This window comes from Phyllostomus discolor, chromosome 13 (genome assembly GCF_004126475.2).
Source record: "Phyllostomus discolor isolate MPI-MPIP mPhyDis1 chromosome 13, mPhyDis1.pri.v3, whole genome shotgun sequence".
NCBI lineage: Eukaryota > Metazoa > Chordata > Mammalia > Chiroptera > Phyllostomidae > Phyllostomus > Phyllostomus discolor.
The window spans coordinates 50,001,238-50,016,737 of record NC_040915.2 but is presented as its reverse complement, the minus strand read 5'-3'; the positions used below and the strand labels follow the sequence as shown (position 1 = coordinate 50,016,737).

At 46.7% G+C, this 15,500-nt stretch overlaps 1 long non-coding RNA gene across 2 annotated transcripts in view; it reads left to right on the top strand.

The window, feature by feature from the left end:
- LOC118497983 overlaps positions 1 to 15,500 on the top strand; it is a 17,258-nt gene extending 1,758 nt beyond the window's left edge. For both annotated transcript variants that reach the window (XR_004900514.1, XR_004900513.1), the window contains one exon: positions 14,817 to 15,500. This is a non-coding gene — a long non-coding RNA (uncharacterized LOC118497983). The remainder of the gene's footprint in view (positions 1 to 14,816) is intronic.

Below are 15,500 nucleotides of genomic sequence, written 5' to 3'. Positions count from 1 at the left end.
AGCTAAAACACAATAACCTGGGCTTATTCAGCACCCACGGTAAGAGCCATCTTGCTAAGGGGCCTTTGCATTAGAAACACGATGCCACCACTTCCTTGAGCTGGAAGATGCAAACATGACTGGATCGAGTTCTCCTAAAACTCTGTGTGTACCTGCTGTTTGGTTTGCTGGGAAGGTGGCATTCTTCTGTGTGGCATATTATGTATTTACAAGGTCACTGTGTGCCTCTACAGTGGACTGGAAGCTCGTTGAAAGGCTAGGCTTTCACTTATTCACCGCCGTGCCCCTGGTGCCTGGAACACTGCCTGGCTCAAAGGGAGCACTCAATTAATAATTGTAAAATGACTGACCAAATGAGTGAGTGATAACGGCTATTATTTATTAGGCAGTTATTAATACTATAGGCCAGACACTGTTCTAAGGGCTTTATGTTTATCATACTCGCCTGATGGTTGTGATAAACCCAAACGAATATCACTGGCTTCATTTCGTACGTGTTAAGTCACTTGCCCGTTTTCTGACCAGTTGTCAGGAGCAGAACTGGGTCTTAATCAAGGCAGGGAGATTCTGTAGCGTAAGCTGTTAGCCGCTGCTGCTCTAGTGTGGTCCTCGGTCGAGCAGCAGCAGCAGCGTCCCCTGGGAACTTGTTAGAAATCTTCATTATTTTTCCCCTCACCCCAAACCTGAGCCTCTGGGGATGGGCCCAGCCGTCTGTGTTGTAACAAGCCCCCCGGGGGACTGGGATGTGATCAAATTCGAGACTCACTGCACCACACTCTACTGCTCCCCAGTCCTTGAGCTCTCCGTGACTTCACTTTCTAAGAAAGAGAACGGGTGCTCACATGCATACTCCGGGAAAACGCAGGTTTCCTATTAAATGTGCTTTATGTGTATGTGTGTGCTTTTGTTACTGTTTTTGCAGTTCTTTGAAGGTACAGTCCTTAGGTCACGTTATGTAGCATATTTTTTGGACCTCTGTGTTGGCACCTGTAAAAAGGGGTGGTGGTTGACGGGCGGACAAGAGAGGGGGATGACATTAAAAGTACCTGAGGATTTTTAAAAATTCCAATGCCAGAAATCCAGCCAGACCAATTAAATTGGGCCTCTGGGGGGTTGGACCCAGCATTGGCATTTAAAGAAGCTTCCCAGGTGATTCTAATATTCAGCCAAAGTTGCACGATAGACTAAATGGATCGCAGCAACCCGAGTTCCTTGATTGGCTGACAGGGTGAGCATGTGACCCAGTTCTGTCCAATGAGATGGAAGAGGACAGGTGGAGGAGGGGGCTGCTCTGGGGAACTTTTCTCATCACTTTGCTGATCCTTACAGTAGGCGGTTTTTAGCTTCTCTCCCAGTGTCAGAATTCTGTCACTTTGAAGGGAAAGAGAGAGATGAAGACCAGGCTTATAAATGCACGGGTCTATAAGTGGCCTGGAAGTTAAGATATAAGTTAGGAAGAGGGTTGGGTGGAAACTACGGCCTGCCTCAGGGAGGCACAGTCTGTAGATGGAAAATGTAAGCGGAAAAGGAACACAGCAAGGACATATTGAATAGCTCACAGTCAGCAGGCCAGCTGGAGAGCCCCACTGGGAAAATGGGACAAAGACGGGCCACGGAACGAAAACACAGTCAAAGTCACTCCACAGAACCGAGCCAGCGGGGAAACCGTCGCTGCTGCCGATCTTCGGAACCTCCTGGCCCTACAGTCCCTGGAGTCTGGACAGTGCTTTCCCCGTGTCTACCGTCAGAAAGAATTCGCCAGTTCTCTCCTGTCCTGGATCCTTCCTACAACGAGTGCCCCATTGAAAAGCCTGGGAGACATGCCAACCTGGCCAGGCCTGGGTCGTGTGCTAGTGAGTGCCTTGTGTCCAGCCCGAATGATGGAAAAGACACCTGCCTCCCTCCCAGCGAGCCTCGTGAGCTGGGGACAATTGCTGAACATAGGAGAGGGTTCAGATGCCACCAAAGGGTCACACATGCCCCCTGCATCAGTATTCAGCCATTCAGGACAGCAGACAAAGGTTGCCAGATCTTCTGATGTTTCTCAAGAGGAACCAGAAATTTGGATTTTTATGTGAAATTCCTGTACTTTAAATGTGGGCAACTAGTTAAAAAAAATACTGCTGGCTAAAATCAAAAATACTGTAGGATCACTTTGTGGCTTTTGATTTCTCAAGGACAGGTGATGAGGCAAAAAGATACAGTAATTCCTGCTTGCCTTCTGCTCTGATTTTAGAACTTCTAGGGGATTAAGGGCAAATCAAGCTGGTACCTCCGTGCGGATTGTGACACTGACAAGCACGGGCACAAACGTTCTTATGTAATCAGGGCCAGGCTTAGAAATGCTTTAATAAAACATCAGCTCCTGGCGATGGCAGGATCAGAGAGGTTACAAACAAAATTGCCAATGGAAGGCAATTGCTCTTGAAATTGAATAAGGGAGAGGGAACCCTGGATTTTATTACTCTCAGCTTTGGAACAAACTTGGCTTTGGCCACAGCCCTTACTGCCTTCGTTTATTTTTAAGACTTGTTTTTATGAGAGAATGGGATGCGAGGCTATCTTTGGAAGATGCCGGCAGAAGAAAATCAAACTGGGTCTTTCTCCCGAACCTGTTTATACATACTGGTGAAATCATGCTTAAATGGACAGCAAGGACGTGAAGAAGGAAAAAAGAAATCTCGAAGAGCAATTTGAAGAGTGTGTATAAGGGGAAGGGCCTTCTTCTTTGGTGAGCGTGGCAAAATCACTGAATGATAAGGAATTGAATTCCTCGGATCTTTTGGGACACTTGCTTTCTTTCTTGTCAGAAGCCCTAGAATGCTCCACATCAGGGCTGAGGGAAATCCATTCTTCAGCCCCTACCATTTGTTGATTGACTAACTGACAAGTGGTTATTTGTTGATTCCTGAATCTGATTCTCTTTAAGTTTGAGATGAAAAAAGGTAACTCATGAATTTGCTCCGTGATACTCGGGCTTAAAAAAAGAAAAAGCAGCCCTGGCTGGCATAGCTCAGTGGACTGAGCGCAGGCTGCGAACCAAAGTCTTGCAGATTCGATCCCCAGTCAGGGTACATGCCTGGGTTGCAGGCCATGACCCCCAGCAACCGCATATTGATGTTTCTTTCTCTCTCTCCCCCTTCCCTCTCTAAAAATAAATAAATAAAATCTTTTAAAAAAAAAGAAAAAGTCACATTACTTAATTTTTCCAGAATAATTATATTTGACTCAGGTCCTCCAATGTTCTCTTCTCAAGCCAAGGTAGTTTGGAAATTCAGCCTGTGGGGAGCTGGGAGTTGGGTTCCTTCCCTTCCTTGAGGTCATTGAAGAAGCCCGAGACGTTGTGGGGGAATGGGACAGAAAACCGGGAGAAGGGCTTTGAGCCTGCAGCCCTGTCTGTAGTTTGTTGGAGCAGATGCTCTGTGCGGGGACTGGACCAGTTCGTGGAAGGCTGGCAGCTCTGCTGATACTAGTGTCCTTTCCTCCGGTGTCGGTTTCGGCCACCCTGAAGGTGTGCCATTTGCTCCCGGTGTCACAGGATTTGAAGTTTAGACTTTCCTTTTCTGAAGTCCTGCCCACTCCTCCATAACCCCACCACTCAATGTGGAATCCTAGGACCAGTAGTATCGACACTACTTGGGAGCTTGTTAGAAATGCAGAGTCTCTGGCCCTGGCCAGGTGGCCCAGCTGATTTGAGCACTGTCCCGTAAACTGAAAAGGTGGTGGGTTCAATTCCGGTCAGGGCGCATACCCAGGTTGCGGGTTCGATCTCCTGTCGGGGTGCAAATGGGAGGCAACAGATATATGTCTCTCTCTCTCTCTCTGCCGCCGCCCTCTCTCTCCATCGTTGAAAAACATGCCCCGACCTGTGCGGCTCATTGGGACGCCATTCCACAGAGGGAAAGGTCACGGTTTGATTCCCGGTCAGGACACAAGCCTGGGTTGCGGGTTTGGTCCCTGGTTGGTCGGAATGTACAAGAGGCCGCTGATCGATGTTTCCCTTTCACAGTAATGTTTCTCTCCCTCTCTTTCTCCCTCTTTTTCCCTCTCTCTAAAAATAAATAAATAAAATCTCAAAAAAAAATGTATCCCTGGGTAAGGATTTTAAAAAACCAAAGAGCAACAAGAAAGAAAGAAAGAAAGAAAGAAAGAAAGAAAGAAAGAAAGAAGAGAAGAAAGAGAAAGAAAGAGAAGGAATGAAGGAATGAAGGAATGCAATGCAGGGTCTCTGGACTCATTCCAGATCTTCTGAATCAAAATGCCATTTTCAGGTCTCTGGGCAGTTTGTGCGCACACTTCAGCTGGTGAGCCCTTGATACCTCCGGATGCATCTCTTATCTCACCACCATCATGCTTCTTGCTGCCGCTCTGCATTCCGTGTGTGGAATTCTTCGGGAAGCTGGGCCACTCCTCTCTCACACAACAGTCCCACATCCTTCCCTCTAAGGGCCTAGCGTTTTGATGTCAAAGTTCCTAGGCATCCAAGCTCCCCTGAGCTAGGCAAATCCCACACCCCAGGACTCCGTGAGGCTTAATTGCCTGGGGGGAAAGAAAAGTCCCCTGTAGTCTTTGTGATGAGTCCAGAGTAGAAAGTAAGTCCAGTTAATTTCTCAGTCACATTATTCTATCACACGAATAATCGGCCCTCCAGGCTGGTAAAAAAAAATAAAAATGATTTCTTCTTCTGGAATCTTTCCTGATTCCCCCTGCTTTGAGTCTAGCATAATCGCCCTGGGTTGGGCTCTCTGGGGTCAGCACGATGAAAAAAGAGAGAAGGGTGTTGAGTGGGGAGGTGATGGAAGTGTAGTGGCATCACCCTGGCTCTGTGTGATGTAGGATGTAGGTGCAGCCGTGGGCCACACTGCCTTTGGCGTTGTGAGGCCGAAACTCAGAGGCACAGGAGTGGCTGGGGGTGTGCCTGTTGTGTTGTCCCGCCGTACGCAGAACAAGAGGACGGCTCACCTCCCCTCTCTCCTCGTAGCCAGGACCCCGGGAGATGCAATGAAGTGAGAAGTAGCTCTTAATATTGGCAAAAGACTGTAGATCCCGTTCAAGGACAAATAGTAATAAGAAGGTGCAAATCACTGTCATTATTTACGTTGCACGGCAGAGTCACACAACACTGTGTTATCCCATAGATGCTACCCGGAGAAGTGCCATTTACAGACACTTCATCCCATTCGCCTGTCCCCGCAGACTCACTCATTCAAAGGACTTGACCCAGGTCAATGGCGATGTGATTTAAACAGTGTACAGTTTAAATAAATGCAATGCGGGAAAGTACAGCCAGGGCATAGCGCTGAAAAATGAGGAGCACACGGAGGAGAATTTTTAAACTTGAAGATACTTTACATGTTTCAAAGATGTAAATGGTCAAGGCATATTTTAAAAAGTTAATTCAACTTATGAGAAAGTGTATTTGTTTTAAAGGAGAAACACCTTAAAATCAAATCTTGTTCCAAATGGGCAGATATGCTAGACATTAAAATACCTGGCATGTTCATTAATATGAAGATGGGACAATCATGTCTTGAAAAAGTCTTGACATTTAAAGGTCATTAAATATGCAAATTTTAAAAAAATTTAACAGAAGCAAATTCCTTCCTTAAAGGAGTCTAATTAAAATTTCCTCAGTTTCATGGGAATAGATGATTTTATACCCTCTGCTTTAATTTTTTTTTAATTTAAGGGGTATTGGACAAAAACAACATATTCAATATGTCATATTTTGGCAAATGTCAAACAGAACTAGCTTGTTAAATATGGGTTATCTTCCCTTTGTGCCAATTAATTAAAAGTGTTTTCTTAATGCTACATTTAAATACATTCTTGGTTTTTATACAGCTTCTCATTTTCTTCTGTTGCTCAGGTGATTTGAAATTATAATTGAGAATAAATTTTGCAAAATTAACACATAAAAGGGCATCACTAGAGATGTTTTCCATTGCATAATTCCCAGTGCCAGGGGAGTGGTTGGCATGTCTGGGTAGTCACGGAACTCAGTTCCATACATACATATTTCAAGATCATCCATCTGCCTAACACCAGGAAGGGTTTTGATGGTAAGATCTTGGTGTACCCGAATGCGGAGAACTTGGTGTGATAAAATTTGCAAAATCAAAATCGTGTTATTTCTTTAAAAACAGTTAATGGGATTAGAAAGTTATTCCAAGACTGCAATATGGGATTATCAGAACAAGAAAACGAGATAGTTTATTCACGTCTCCCTGCACTCCTAAGTGACCGCCAGGGAGAAGACACCAGAAGTAATAAGTAAAGGTAATCATACTTCAGATGCTAAGGACCAGGTGAATTTAGCTTATGCTTTAATATTAATCGAGTGAGATGGCACCTTCTCTCTTGAAGTTGCAGATGCTGAGAAATAACCGTGACATTCAAACACTGCCCTAAAGAGACTTATACTGGGAAAGTACCTTGACGTATTTAGTGCAAGTACTATGAACTATCCTAACACTAGTACTGAATAAGCTATGGTTAATAAGTTTATCTGTTGATTTGTAGCAACTCAAAGAGAATGAGTCGTGTTTTTTGGGGGTAAAGTGATCACGATAGATTGTCTGCAAAGGTCCTGCCGACAATTCCTCCCATTCCTGTGGTTGGAATGGCTCGCCCCTCCATGCCCTCAGGTGGTGGAGCTGATTTCCTCACTCCTGGAATCCAGGCTGGCCTTTGAGCAATAGATGTGGAGGAAATTCTGTCCTGGGATTTCCAAGCCGAGACCTACAAGTTTTAACCTGAACCAGAGGAGATACCATCTGCCATGTCAAGAAGTCCAGGCTACTGGAGAAAGCCGGCAAAAGAGGCGACTCCAGGAACCCAGCTGACAGCCAGAAAGGAAGCCCCAGGCACACGAGGGAGTCCAGCCCCACACCCTGGGAAAGAAGGCCCCAGCTGTCCGACACAGTCCTCAGGTGTGTGACCCACTCCAGCCGAAGCGCCGCCCCGTGCGTGCGGCCATCTTGGATCCCCAGCCCCACGTGAAGCCGCTGCAGCGGACACCACGCGGAAGGCAGAGGCCCCGCCCCTGGGGCCCTGCTGGCGCTCTCGACCCGCCCACTCAGGAGCGAATAAAGTGATGGCCATTTCAAGCCTTTACACTTAGGTAGAGGAGAAAAACCAGGTGGAATATTCATTACCCAAAGCTGACATAACTAAAAAGGTTTTTTAAAAGTTCTTTTGGAAAAGCTTCGTGGCTGTGCTTATAAACTATCTCAGTTGCTGATGTTTCTGTCATGGAGAGTGACTTGTGTATAAGCTAGTTAACGTGTAACTTTCCTTAGAGCAGTGACAAAGGCAGTCACTTCGATACTTAGCTATTTTCACTCATTATTATGTAAACGAGAAGTTCCGAGAAAGCTATGAGTAAGGATGGACAGCACCATAAACGGGACCCTCTGCTACAGCAGATCCAGGTTGTAGATGTCACCTGTATAAAGTACACTGGTGCACTTGTATAGAAATAGAAATACTGTATGCATACCCAGATCTAAGTCCAAAATACATTGATCTAGGTCTAAAAAAAATTTTCAGCACATCAAAATTTCCATTTGCATTATAAATATGACTTGTAACACCAGTACTGAATTTTTTAAAACTCAGCTACCCAGTGTTTCCAAATTTGCCAGCATTTTGACAAATGGGGCATGTGGAAACATTGCTAAAAGTTTTGTCAACCTCAAGATTTTCTTTTTCCTTTTTTTATGTGCAAGATTGGTATTGATTTTTCCTTTTTTTTTTTTTAGGAGAAGAGCTGTTAAATTAGCAGGTGACATATAGAGCAGATACTAGCTATATTTGGTGCCCGTTCACCGGAAAATTACATAAAAGACTAGTTAGGAAAGAGGATGAAAAAGACCAGTAAGAAGAGCCAAATGCTAAGGGGAAAGAAGAATAATTTATACGTGAGAGATTATTAGCATAAGGCATTTTGATCTATAATGCAAGTTTGAGATAAGAGAATAGGGGAAAAATGGTAAATAGACAGAATACGAGGAGAACAAAGTGACCTTTTTAAAAAACAGACTCATGCACACAGAATGAGGGGAAAGAGCTAAAAGCCTACTGGGTTTCTATTTTTGGCAATATTTTAGACTAGATAATCTAAAAACTTTTTCACATTTAATAGTCATCTAGAAATGCTGGATGAAATACAATAGCGATCCTTGTAGATGCCGGAGAATAGGGACAACCCTCAGGAGTCAGAAAAAGGGCGCGAAGACCAGAGTGGCTGAGGACTGCTGCACGGAGGGGAAAGGGACTGAGCTGTGGTGGTCCCGAAGGACAGGGGACAAAGCCTTGGGGGACTTGGGACTGCGGCCTCCACACCAACAAGGACCCTCAAAGGGCTCCACCTTCAGGGAAAGGGGGTGGGGAAGCAAAATCTGGGCGATAACCAGGACACTCATCTGTCTTAATCGGGGCCCCTGGTGGGAAAGAAATGCCCCAGTGAATCTGTCGCAATAAAAGGAGGCTGGTGTGACTCAGTTGGTTGGGCATCCTCCCGCACACCGAAATGTCACCAGTCTGATTCCCCATCAGGGCACATGCCTGGCCTGTGTGCCATGCAGAGGGCAGCCAATCGATGTTGCTCTCTCACCTCTGTGTTTCTCTCCCTCTCTTTCTCCCTCCCTTCCCCTCACTCCCTCCAAAAAAAAAAAAAAAAGATTGGCTAATCTTAGATAAATGAAACAATAAACCTATATTTGTTTAAAATAATAAAACTACACTCACATAGGTTTGGGGTTAAAATTTATACTATGGGGAACCCCAAGCCAAGAAATTAGCTAAACACAAACTCTGAAAGGACAAGCCCTCAGCCTAGATTCCCACAAATAAAGACCTAGTCTTTCTTTTTTTTTTTTAAGACTTTATTTATTTATTTTTAGAGAGGGAAGAGAGGGAGAAAGAGAGAGAGAGAGAAACATCAATGTGCGGTTGCTGGAGGCCATGGCCTGCAACCCAGGCATGTGCCCTGACTGGGAATCGAACCTGCGACACTTTGGTTTGCAGCCCATGCTCAATCCACGGAGCTACGCCCAGCCAGGGCAAGACCTACTCTTTCGAAATGACAAGGCGCACAGGGAAACCATCCACCATGGGCAAGAGATGACAGAGGCAGTACCCAACAGGCTCAGGTCCCACCTGCTTCAGATAATTGGATTATTAAAAACTCGATTTAAAGCTGATTACATTACAACGATTAACACCATAAATGCAGTAATAAAAATATGAGAAGAGAAGAACCTAGATAAGGTGCTTTTGGAAGAGAAACTCGGACGCCTTTCTTTTAGCAAGCAATTTTTCTCTTCTCAGTGGGACGAAATATTCAAGGAGGCCACGCCCACGTATTTGTGTATTCGCCAGAAGCAGTGAAATTTCCTGATGAGTCACTCACCATCATCGCCCATTCAGCAAACATTTGCTGACACCTGCCACGGGGGCCCCTGACTGTGTTACGTTTTGGGGGTACCGCAGATAAAGGAGACAGATCCCCCAGTGGGGCACAGACAACTGCACGCCACACAGACATTGAGTGTGCTAATTGCAAGTGTGAAACGTGGAACAGGATGAAGGAAGGTACAGCACGACTAGGTTGGGAGGGGCCGGGCAGGACCCTAAGGAAGGGGTGTTTCCGCGGAGACTCAGAAACTGTGTGGAGCTTACACCCTGATGAAGCCGGAGTAGGGAACGCTTTCCAGGCGGGGAAGAGAGCGGGTCGGAAGGCCGGCACCCCAGACAGGCTGGCGCATTTGCGAGCCTGCAAACGGACCACTGAGGCCAGATGAGGAAAGCCACGGGGGGGCCTGGGAAGTGAGTGCATGCGGCCACAACGCATGGCTGAAGAGCTCTAGGGGTCAGATGGAGGCTACCCTTGCACGCTAGGCCAGACAGTTTGGGTTAGGATTTATCCTGCAGGCGCTGGGAAGTTTGTGAGGGGAGAGACTGTCCAATTTAGGCTTTTGAATTGTCATTCTGGGGACGAGGTGCCAGATGGTTTACTAAAGGGCAGACCTGTCCTTCCTTAAGGGGCTTGTAAGCAGGACTTGAGCTGCTTGAAGGAAGTTCCTCTTCAGCAAGTGTTGGGGCAAAGCACTTGAAACAATTTTGATGAGCATCAATAGGTGCATGAAGCACTAAGTAAGCTTAGAAATATATCCACTGTGCATTCCTACATGGGAAAACCACAAGAATAATGTGTAGAACATGCTCCCATATTTAAGAGATAGAGACAAAACCTGAAGTCGTCCCTGTATACATGTGAGTGTGCGTGTGCGTGTGCTCTCGTAGAAAAAGAAAATTAACATGAAAAAAGTCTGAAAGAGCTTCCAGGCCGTCGTTCTTCAGGTGCCTGTTGTGGAGAGCGGGGGAAAACAGTAACAGTGGTCCTTCTGTTTTTAAGTTCGCCGATGATTGTGTAAGAGGATGGAGGAGGAGAACAGCTCCCTTGAAGTCAACCACACGTTTTACTCATCTTTGCGTTTCTCCAGTGTCTGGCACATAAATGCCCCACAAAAGGTTATTAGATTTGAGAATGAGAATGTGGGAAGTTGGGAGAGCCCTACGGGTTGTGGGGGAACCAGCAAGAGAGTGCTTTTTGGGGAGTTAGATTCAACAGATATTTACTGAGCCTTTGTCGTGTGCCCGCACAGAGGGTGAGGGTAGGTGGTTGGGTTCAGCAGCCTGCAGACCGAACCTTAGCAACAAACAAAGGGGGATTAGGGAGACAAGGTCAAAGGCACCATCTTGGAGCCAGGGAGACCAGGGTTCGAAATCGAGCTCTTCCACTTCCTGGCTGTTGACCGAAGGTAAATAGCTTACCCTCTTTGGGTTTCAAATTCCTCACCGGAAACCTAAGGGTTATAATAAGAGTTCCCACCTCAGAGAATTGTTGGGAGAAATAAATGAGATATTCATGTCAAGCACTTAGCACAGGGCTTGGGAGAGAGGAAGCTCTTGATTTACATGAGATATTATTGTGGACAAATGTAGAGATCAAATTCAGTGTAGCTGCTTGGTGCTGCTCTTCACAGCTGCTAAGGAGCTGTGCGGAGCACTTTATACATGGTATCTTAATGAGTCTTCGTAATTGGTAAATTTTGTGATGAGCATACTTATCACAATATGTAATTGCTTAATTATTAATTGTTTAATAAACATTAGTGTCTTTTTGCTAGTATTTTTATGGGGATGAAGACGAATAGGAGAAACAGAATGAAAAAAAAAGATGAACCCAGTGCTGTTCTGCTTATTTTGAGATCATGTTTGCAGCATCCCCTGTACTCGGGTTGCACCGCCTTAAACACAAAAGAAGAAGAAAACGGTCCCCAGGGCATCAACATGGACATTTTCTGGCTTAGCACGGCATTCTTTTTCTTTAAATGTGGTAAAATACACTGACCATAAAATTTACCATTTTAACCATTTGCAAGTGCATAGCCCAGGGCATTAAGCACATTCGCATTGCTGTGTAACCGCCACCTCCATCCATCCCCAGAAGTTCCCATCTTCCCCCAACTGAACCTCTGGGTCCACGAAACACCAAGTGCCCACTGTCCCCCCCCAGCTCCCGACAACCACGATTCCACTTTTTGCCTCTGTGAATCTGACCATGCCGGGTTTCCCATGTACGTGGCATTGTGTGTGTATGTGTGTGTGTGTGTCTGAGTTAAATAAACTCAGCACGATGTTTTCAAGGATCAGCCATGTTGTAGCACAAATCAGGATTTCACTTTTTCACGACCAAATAGTATTCCATCGTATGCATCTACCACATTTTGTTCATCTGCTCATCCGCTGATGGACACTTGGGTGGTTTCTACCTCCTGGCTACTATGACTAGTGCTGCTATGAATCTTCATGCGCAGGTATCAGTTCAAGCCCTTGCTTTCAAGTCTTTCAGGGTACTCAATTCTTACGTACCCCAGAGTGGAGTTGCTGATATGGCAATTCTATGTTTAAAGTCTGTGAGGAGCCGCCATACTGCTTTCCGCAGCGGCTGTACCATGTCACGTTCCCCCCGGCCATGCGCAAGGATTCTACCTTCTCCACATCTTTACCAACACTCGTGGCTTTGCATGTACAATCATGTGCCCATGTGGAAGAGATTCTGTTGCACAGCGTTTTTAGAAATGGAACTGCTGGGTTAAAGGGTGCATGCCCCCCAGAAGGGTTGTAGCAATTCACTGTCCCACCACGAGTGCATGAGCGTGCTTACTGACCTTATTCTCGCCAACCTTAAGTAATATCGCCCTTTTCAATATTTGCTACGCTGGTGGGCAAAAAGCGTCTCGTTGTGAAAATTTGTATTTTTCTAATTACCGTTGGAGCATCTTTTTGCATTTTTATTGGCTATCCATGTCCTTTTGCTATGATTTAATCAGTTCTCTGTTGGTGGAGGATTGATCAGCTTGGTCATCAGCCCACCATGTGTATAAAATGACCAAAGAGGACAGTGAACATGGAAGCTGCTTGAAATGCATCCAACGTCCATGAAATGACTGCAGAGACGTTCAAAATGATAACCCTGAGTCATCAAGCAGTTAGACTGCATTTAGGAAGTAGAACAGTGCTTTACAAAGAGTTCTACCAAAAGTGGTTGAAAATATGAAGTCTTGGTAATTTTTAAAAGCTACCATTTACTGAACAACAACCACCCGTCATCCTCCGTTACGGCTTTTTATACATCATTCTATTCCATCGTGGCTTGACCAAGTATCATCCCGTTTTATACTCTGGAAAGAAGGGCTTCTGGAGGCTCGCCCAAGGTCACAGAGTGCAGAAAGCGGGCGGGTAGGTGGGTCCCGGTCCCGATGTGCCTGACACCTTCCCCCTTTGAGAGTGACAGCTGCGGGCGGGGGGGTGGGGGTCCTGGGGACTCACGGAGTCAGCGTGACCCATGCCTGCCAGTGTCTCAGATGTCCTGAGGGATTCGGGTTGGTGTTGCTTTTGCTGTGTTTTGTAAATCCAGAGTCAGTCAACTTTTCATGGAAGACTTTCCTGCAGTTCTGCCCGGCGTGCTCGCTAGGAAGTGACTTCAGGAGGCGTTGAGACCCCCTGCTGAGCGGCACTGAATCACCCACCGCGAGGGGGCGCTGCCCGCGCGCTCCCCTTCTGCCCCCTTCATGGAGGAGAAAGTCTCCATGCGGTGCTGGGAAGTCGGGGGCACCTCTCCCACACTTGCTAATTTAAAAAAAAATATTTTTGCTTTTGACTTCAGAGAGAGGGGAAAGCGGGGAGAAAGAGGGAGGAACATCAATCGGTTGCCTTCTGCACACACACGCTACCTGCCCCTCGGGGGGTGACCTTTCCGTTTTCGGGAAGACGCCCAACCCCCTGAGCCCCACCAGCTGGGGCCGGTTATTTCGTTTTAGCGAAGATGCTGCTGCAGAGTCAGAGCTCCAGCAGGTGACAGTGTGTAGGTAGAATTGAAGAACATTATTTGTAAAAATTGTGTTTACTTTTACAGCTATCTAATTATGGCAAGATGTCTACTTTTCATGGGCACTAATGAAATAAATTTTCCTTTTAAGACAAACTTACTTTTGTAAAAATAGTGAGTCATTTTGCAGAAAATCATAAGCATATGCTGTCATAGACTGTAAAATAATTGGACAAAGTTGCAAGTAAAGATCCTACGTGAAGCCTGTTTTGGAGACATGGCTTTCCGGAATTCGTGAGAGCAATACCTGGGCTACACCGGCGTCACTCGTCCTTAACCCCTCCTGCGCTCCTAACTTCGGGGCACGCCGCGGTCACGGGACGTGCTTGTTCAAATGCAGCTAGCCGGGACTCTCGCAGCCCTGGTGGGACCTGGGGTTCTGCGATGTTGATAAGCAGCCCAGGTGGTTCTGGGGCACCAGGACGGCACGCGGCACTTGCCGAAATGGGCCTTCCCATTTCAACCTGGTACAGATTAAACAATAACAACAATGACAGCAGCAGATGGAAGGAGTGCTACGTGTATGGAAATCCATCATGCCACAGAAGCGCCTTTGACTGTGTGTGGCTGTCGTGGGTGCTGTTTCCAGCGGCAGCAGTGGCTGCATGTAATCTGCAGGCGGCGCTGTAAGCACGTTGCACGTCTTGAATCTTTCCATCCTCAGTACAACCCTAGGAGGCAGGTAGTATGATGACCCTCGTTTTACAGGTAAGGAAGCCCAGACAGGGAGAGGTGAAATCACTCCCTTAAGGTCACGGGGTCTACTTGCCTCCCCCAGATTTCAGCTCTCTCTATGGTGACGAAGGCTCATCACCTCCTCCAATGCTCCATCTTCTTGTCGCTCTACTGGGACATCAGACTCTTTTACAATCAGAAACGAACGGGTATTTGAATTGAATCGTCAATGACGAGGTTAAATGTCCCAGGGTTGGGGACTAACTGGCCTTGCAGCTGAAGTGAAACTGTGGACTAGGTCTGTCTTTTAAAAAGCCGACGTTTGTACTTCCAACGGCAGAAACAGAGTGTTCTACATGCATCAAGGAAACCAAACTGATTGATCTGATTCCGTGCACAGAAGCGCAAGACAGGGGAAAACCGGTGACCTGTCCCGCTCAGCATTTCTAATTTCCCCCCGTTTCATCAAAGAAAAGGAAAGTCCAAAATCACAGAGGAGACTTACAAAGGGCCTTCAGCTCGCTTTTTCAGAATCAGGTACGTACAAGAAGCTGAGTAAACACAGGGCCTGTGGCTTTCAGGAGGCAACCCAATTTTGGATGATTTGAGGCGCATCTGGCATGGAGGTGGATGACTGCATTCACTCACTGCATGCATTTCTTTCCTTTTTTCCCCCCTCAAGTTGCCGATGGGGTGCTGGAAGCCCGGCCAGCACAGTGCCACAGGGCGAACTGCGGACAGCTGTAGGGGTTGCAAAGGGGAGGAGGTGCATTCTGCTTCCACTGACCAGACAGATGGCCTACGACGTGTGAGCTGGGAGGCAGGTGTGGGCTTTATCTCTGACCCGGCACAGCCGACTGCGGGAAAGGCCTGCAGCGGGGTAGGTGGCTCGCCTCGAATGCGTCCAGACTACGGAACAGGTTTGTTTTTCCTGCCAGCAGATGCTTGTTTTGAACTGTTGAAGAGCTCTGGTGGAAGAGAGCTCCCAAGCAGGAGCCCATGGAAAATGCATGGCCAGGATGTCAGCAACTGCGTCACAGCTGCACTTTGGAAAGGGGTGATGGCTTTGAACAATGCACGCGCGTTCACATGACAAACCATTAAGATTCCAGCCGGGTAAACAGCATGTGTTCTCCACCGGGTTGCTCCTCGGCCTCCAGCACAGTGTACGCGGGGACCCGTCTCACCGGTTCAGCAATCGTGGGGCTCACTTTTAGATTTTGTGGGGTGCTGTGGATGCTGTGTTTGATCATGGAGCAATGGACTCTCCTCCCAAATAAAAAGATGATTTCTTCATAGGTTTCTTGTACCTGTCAAGAGGACTCTTCGGTCGCTAAAGTTACTGTGGGCTTACAAGGGTTGACAT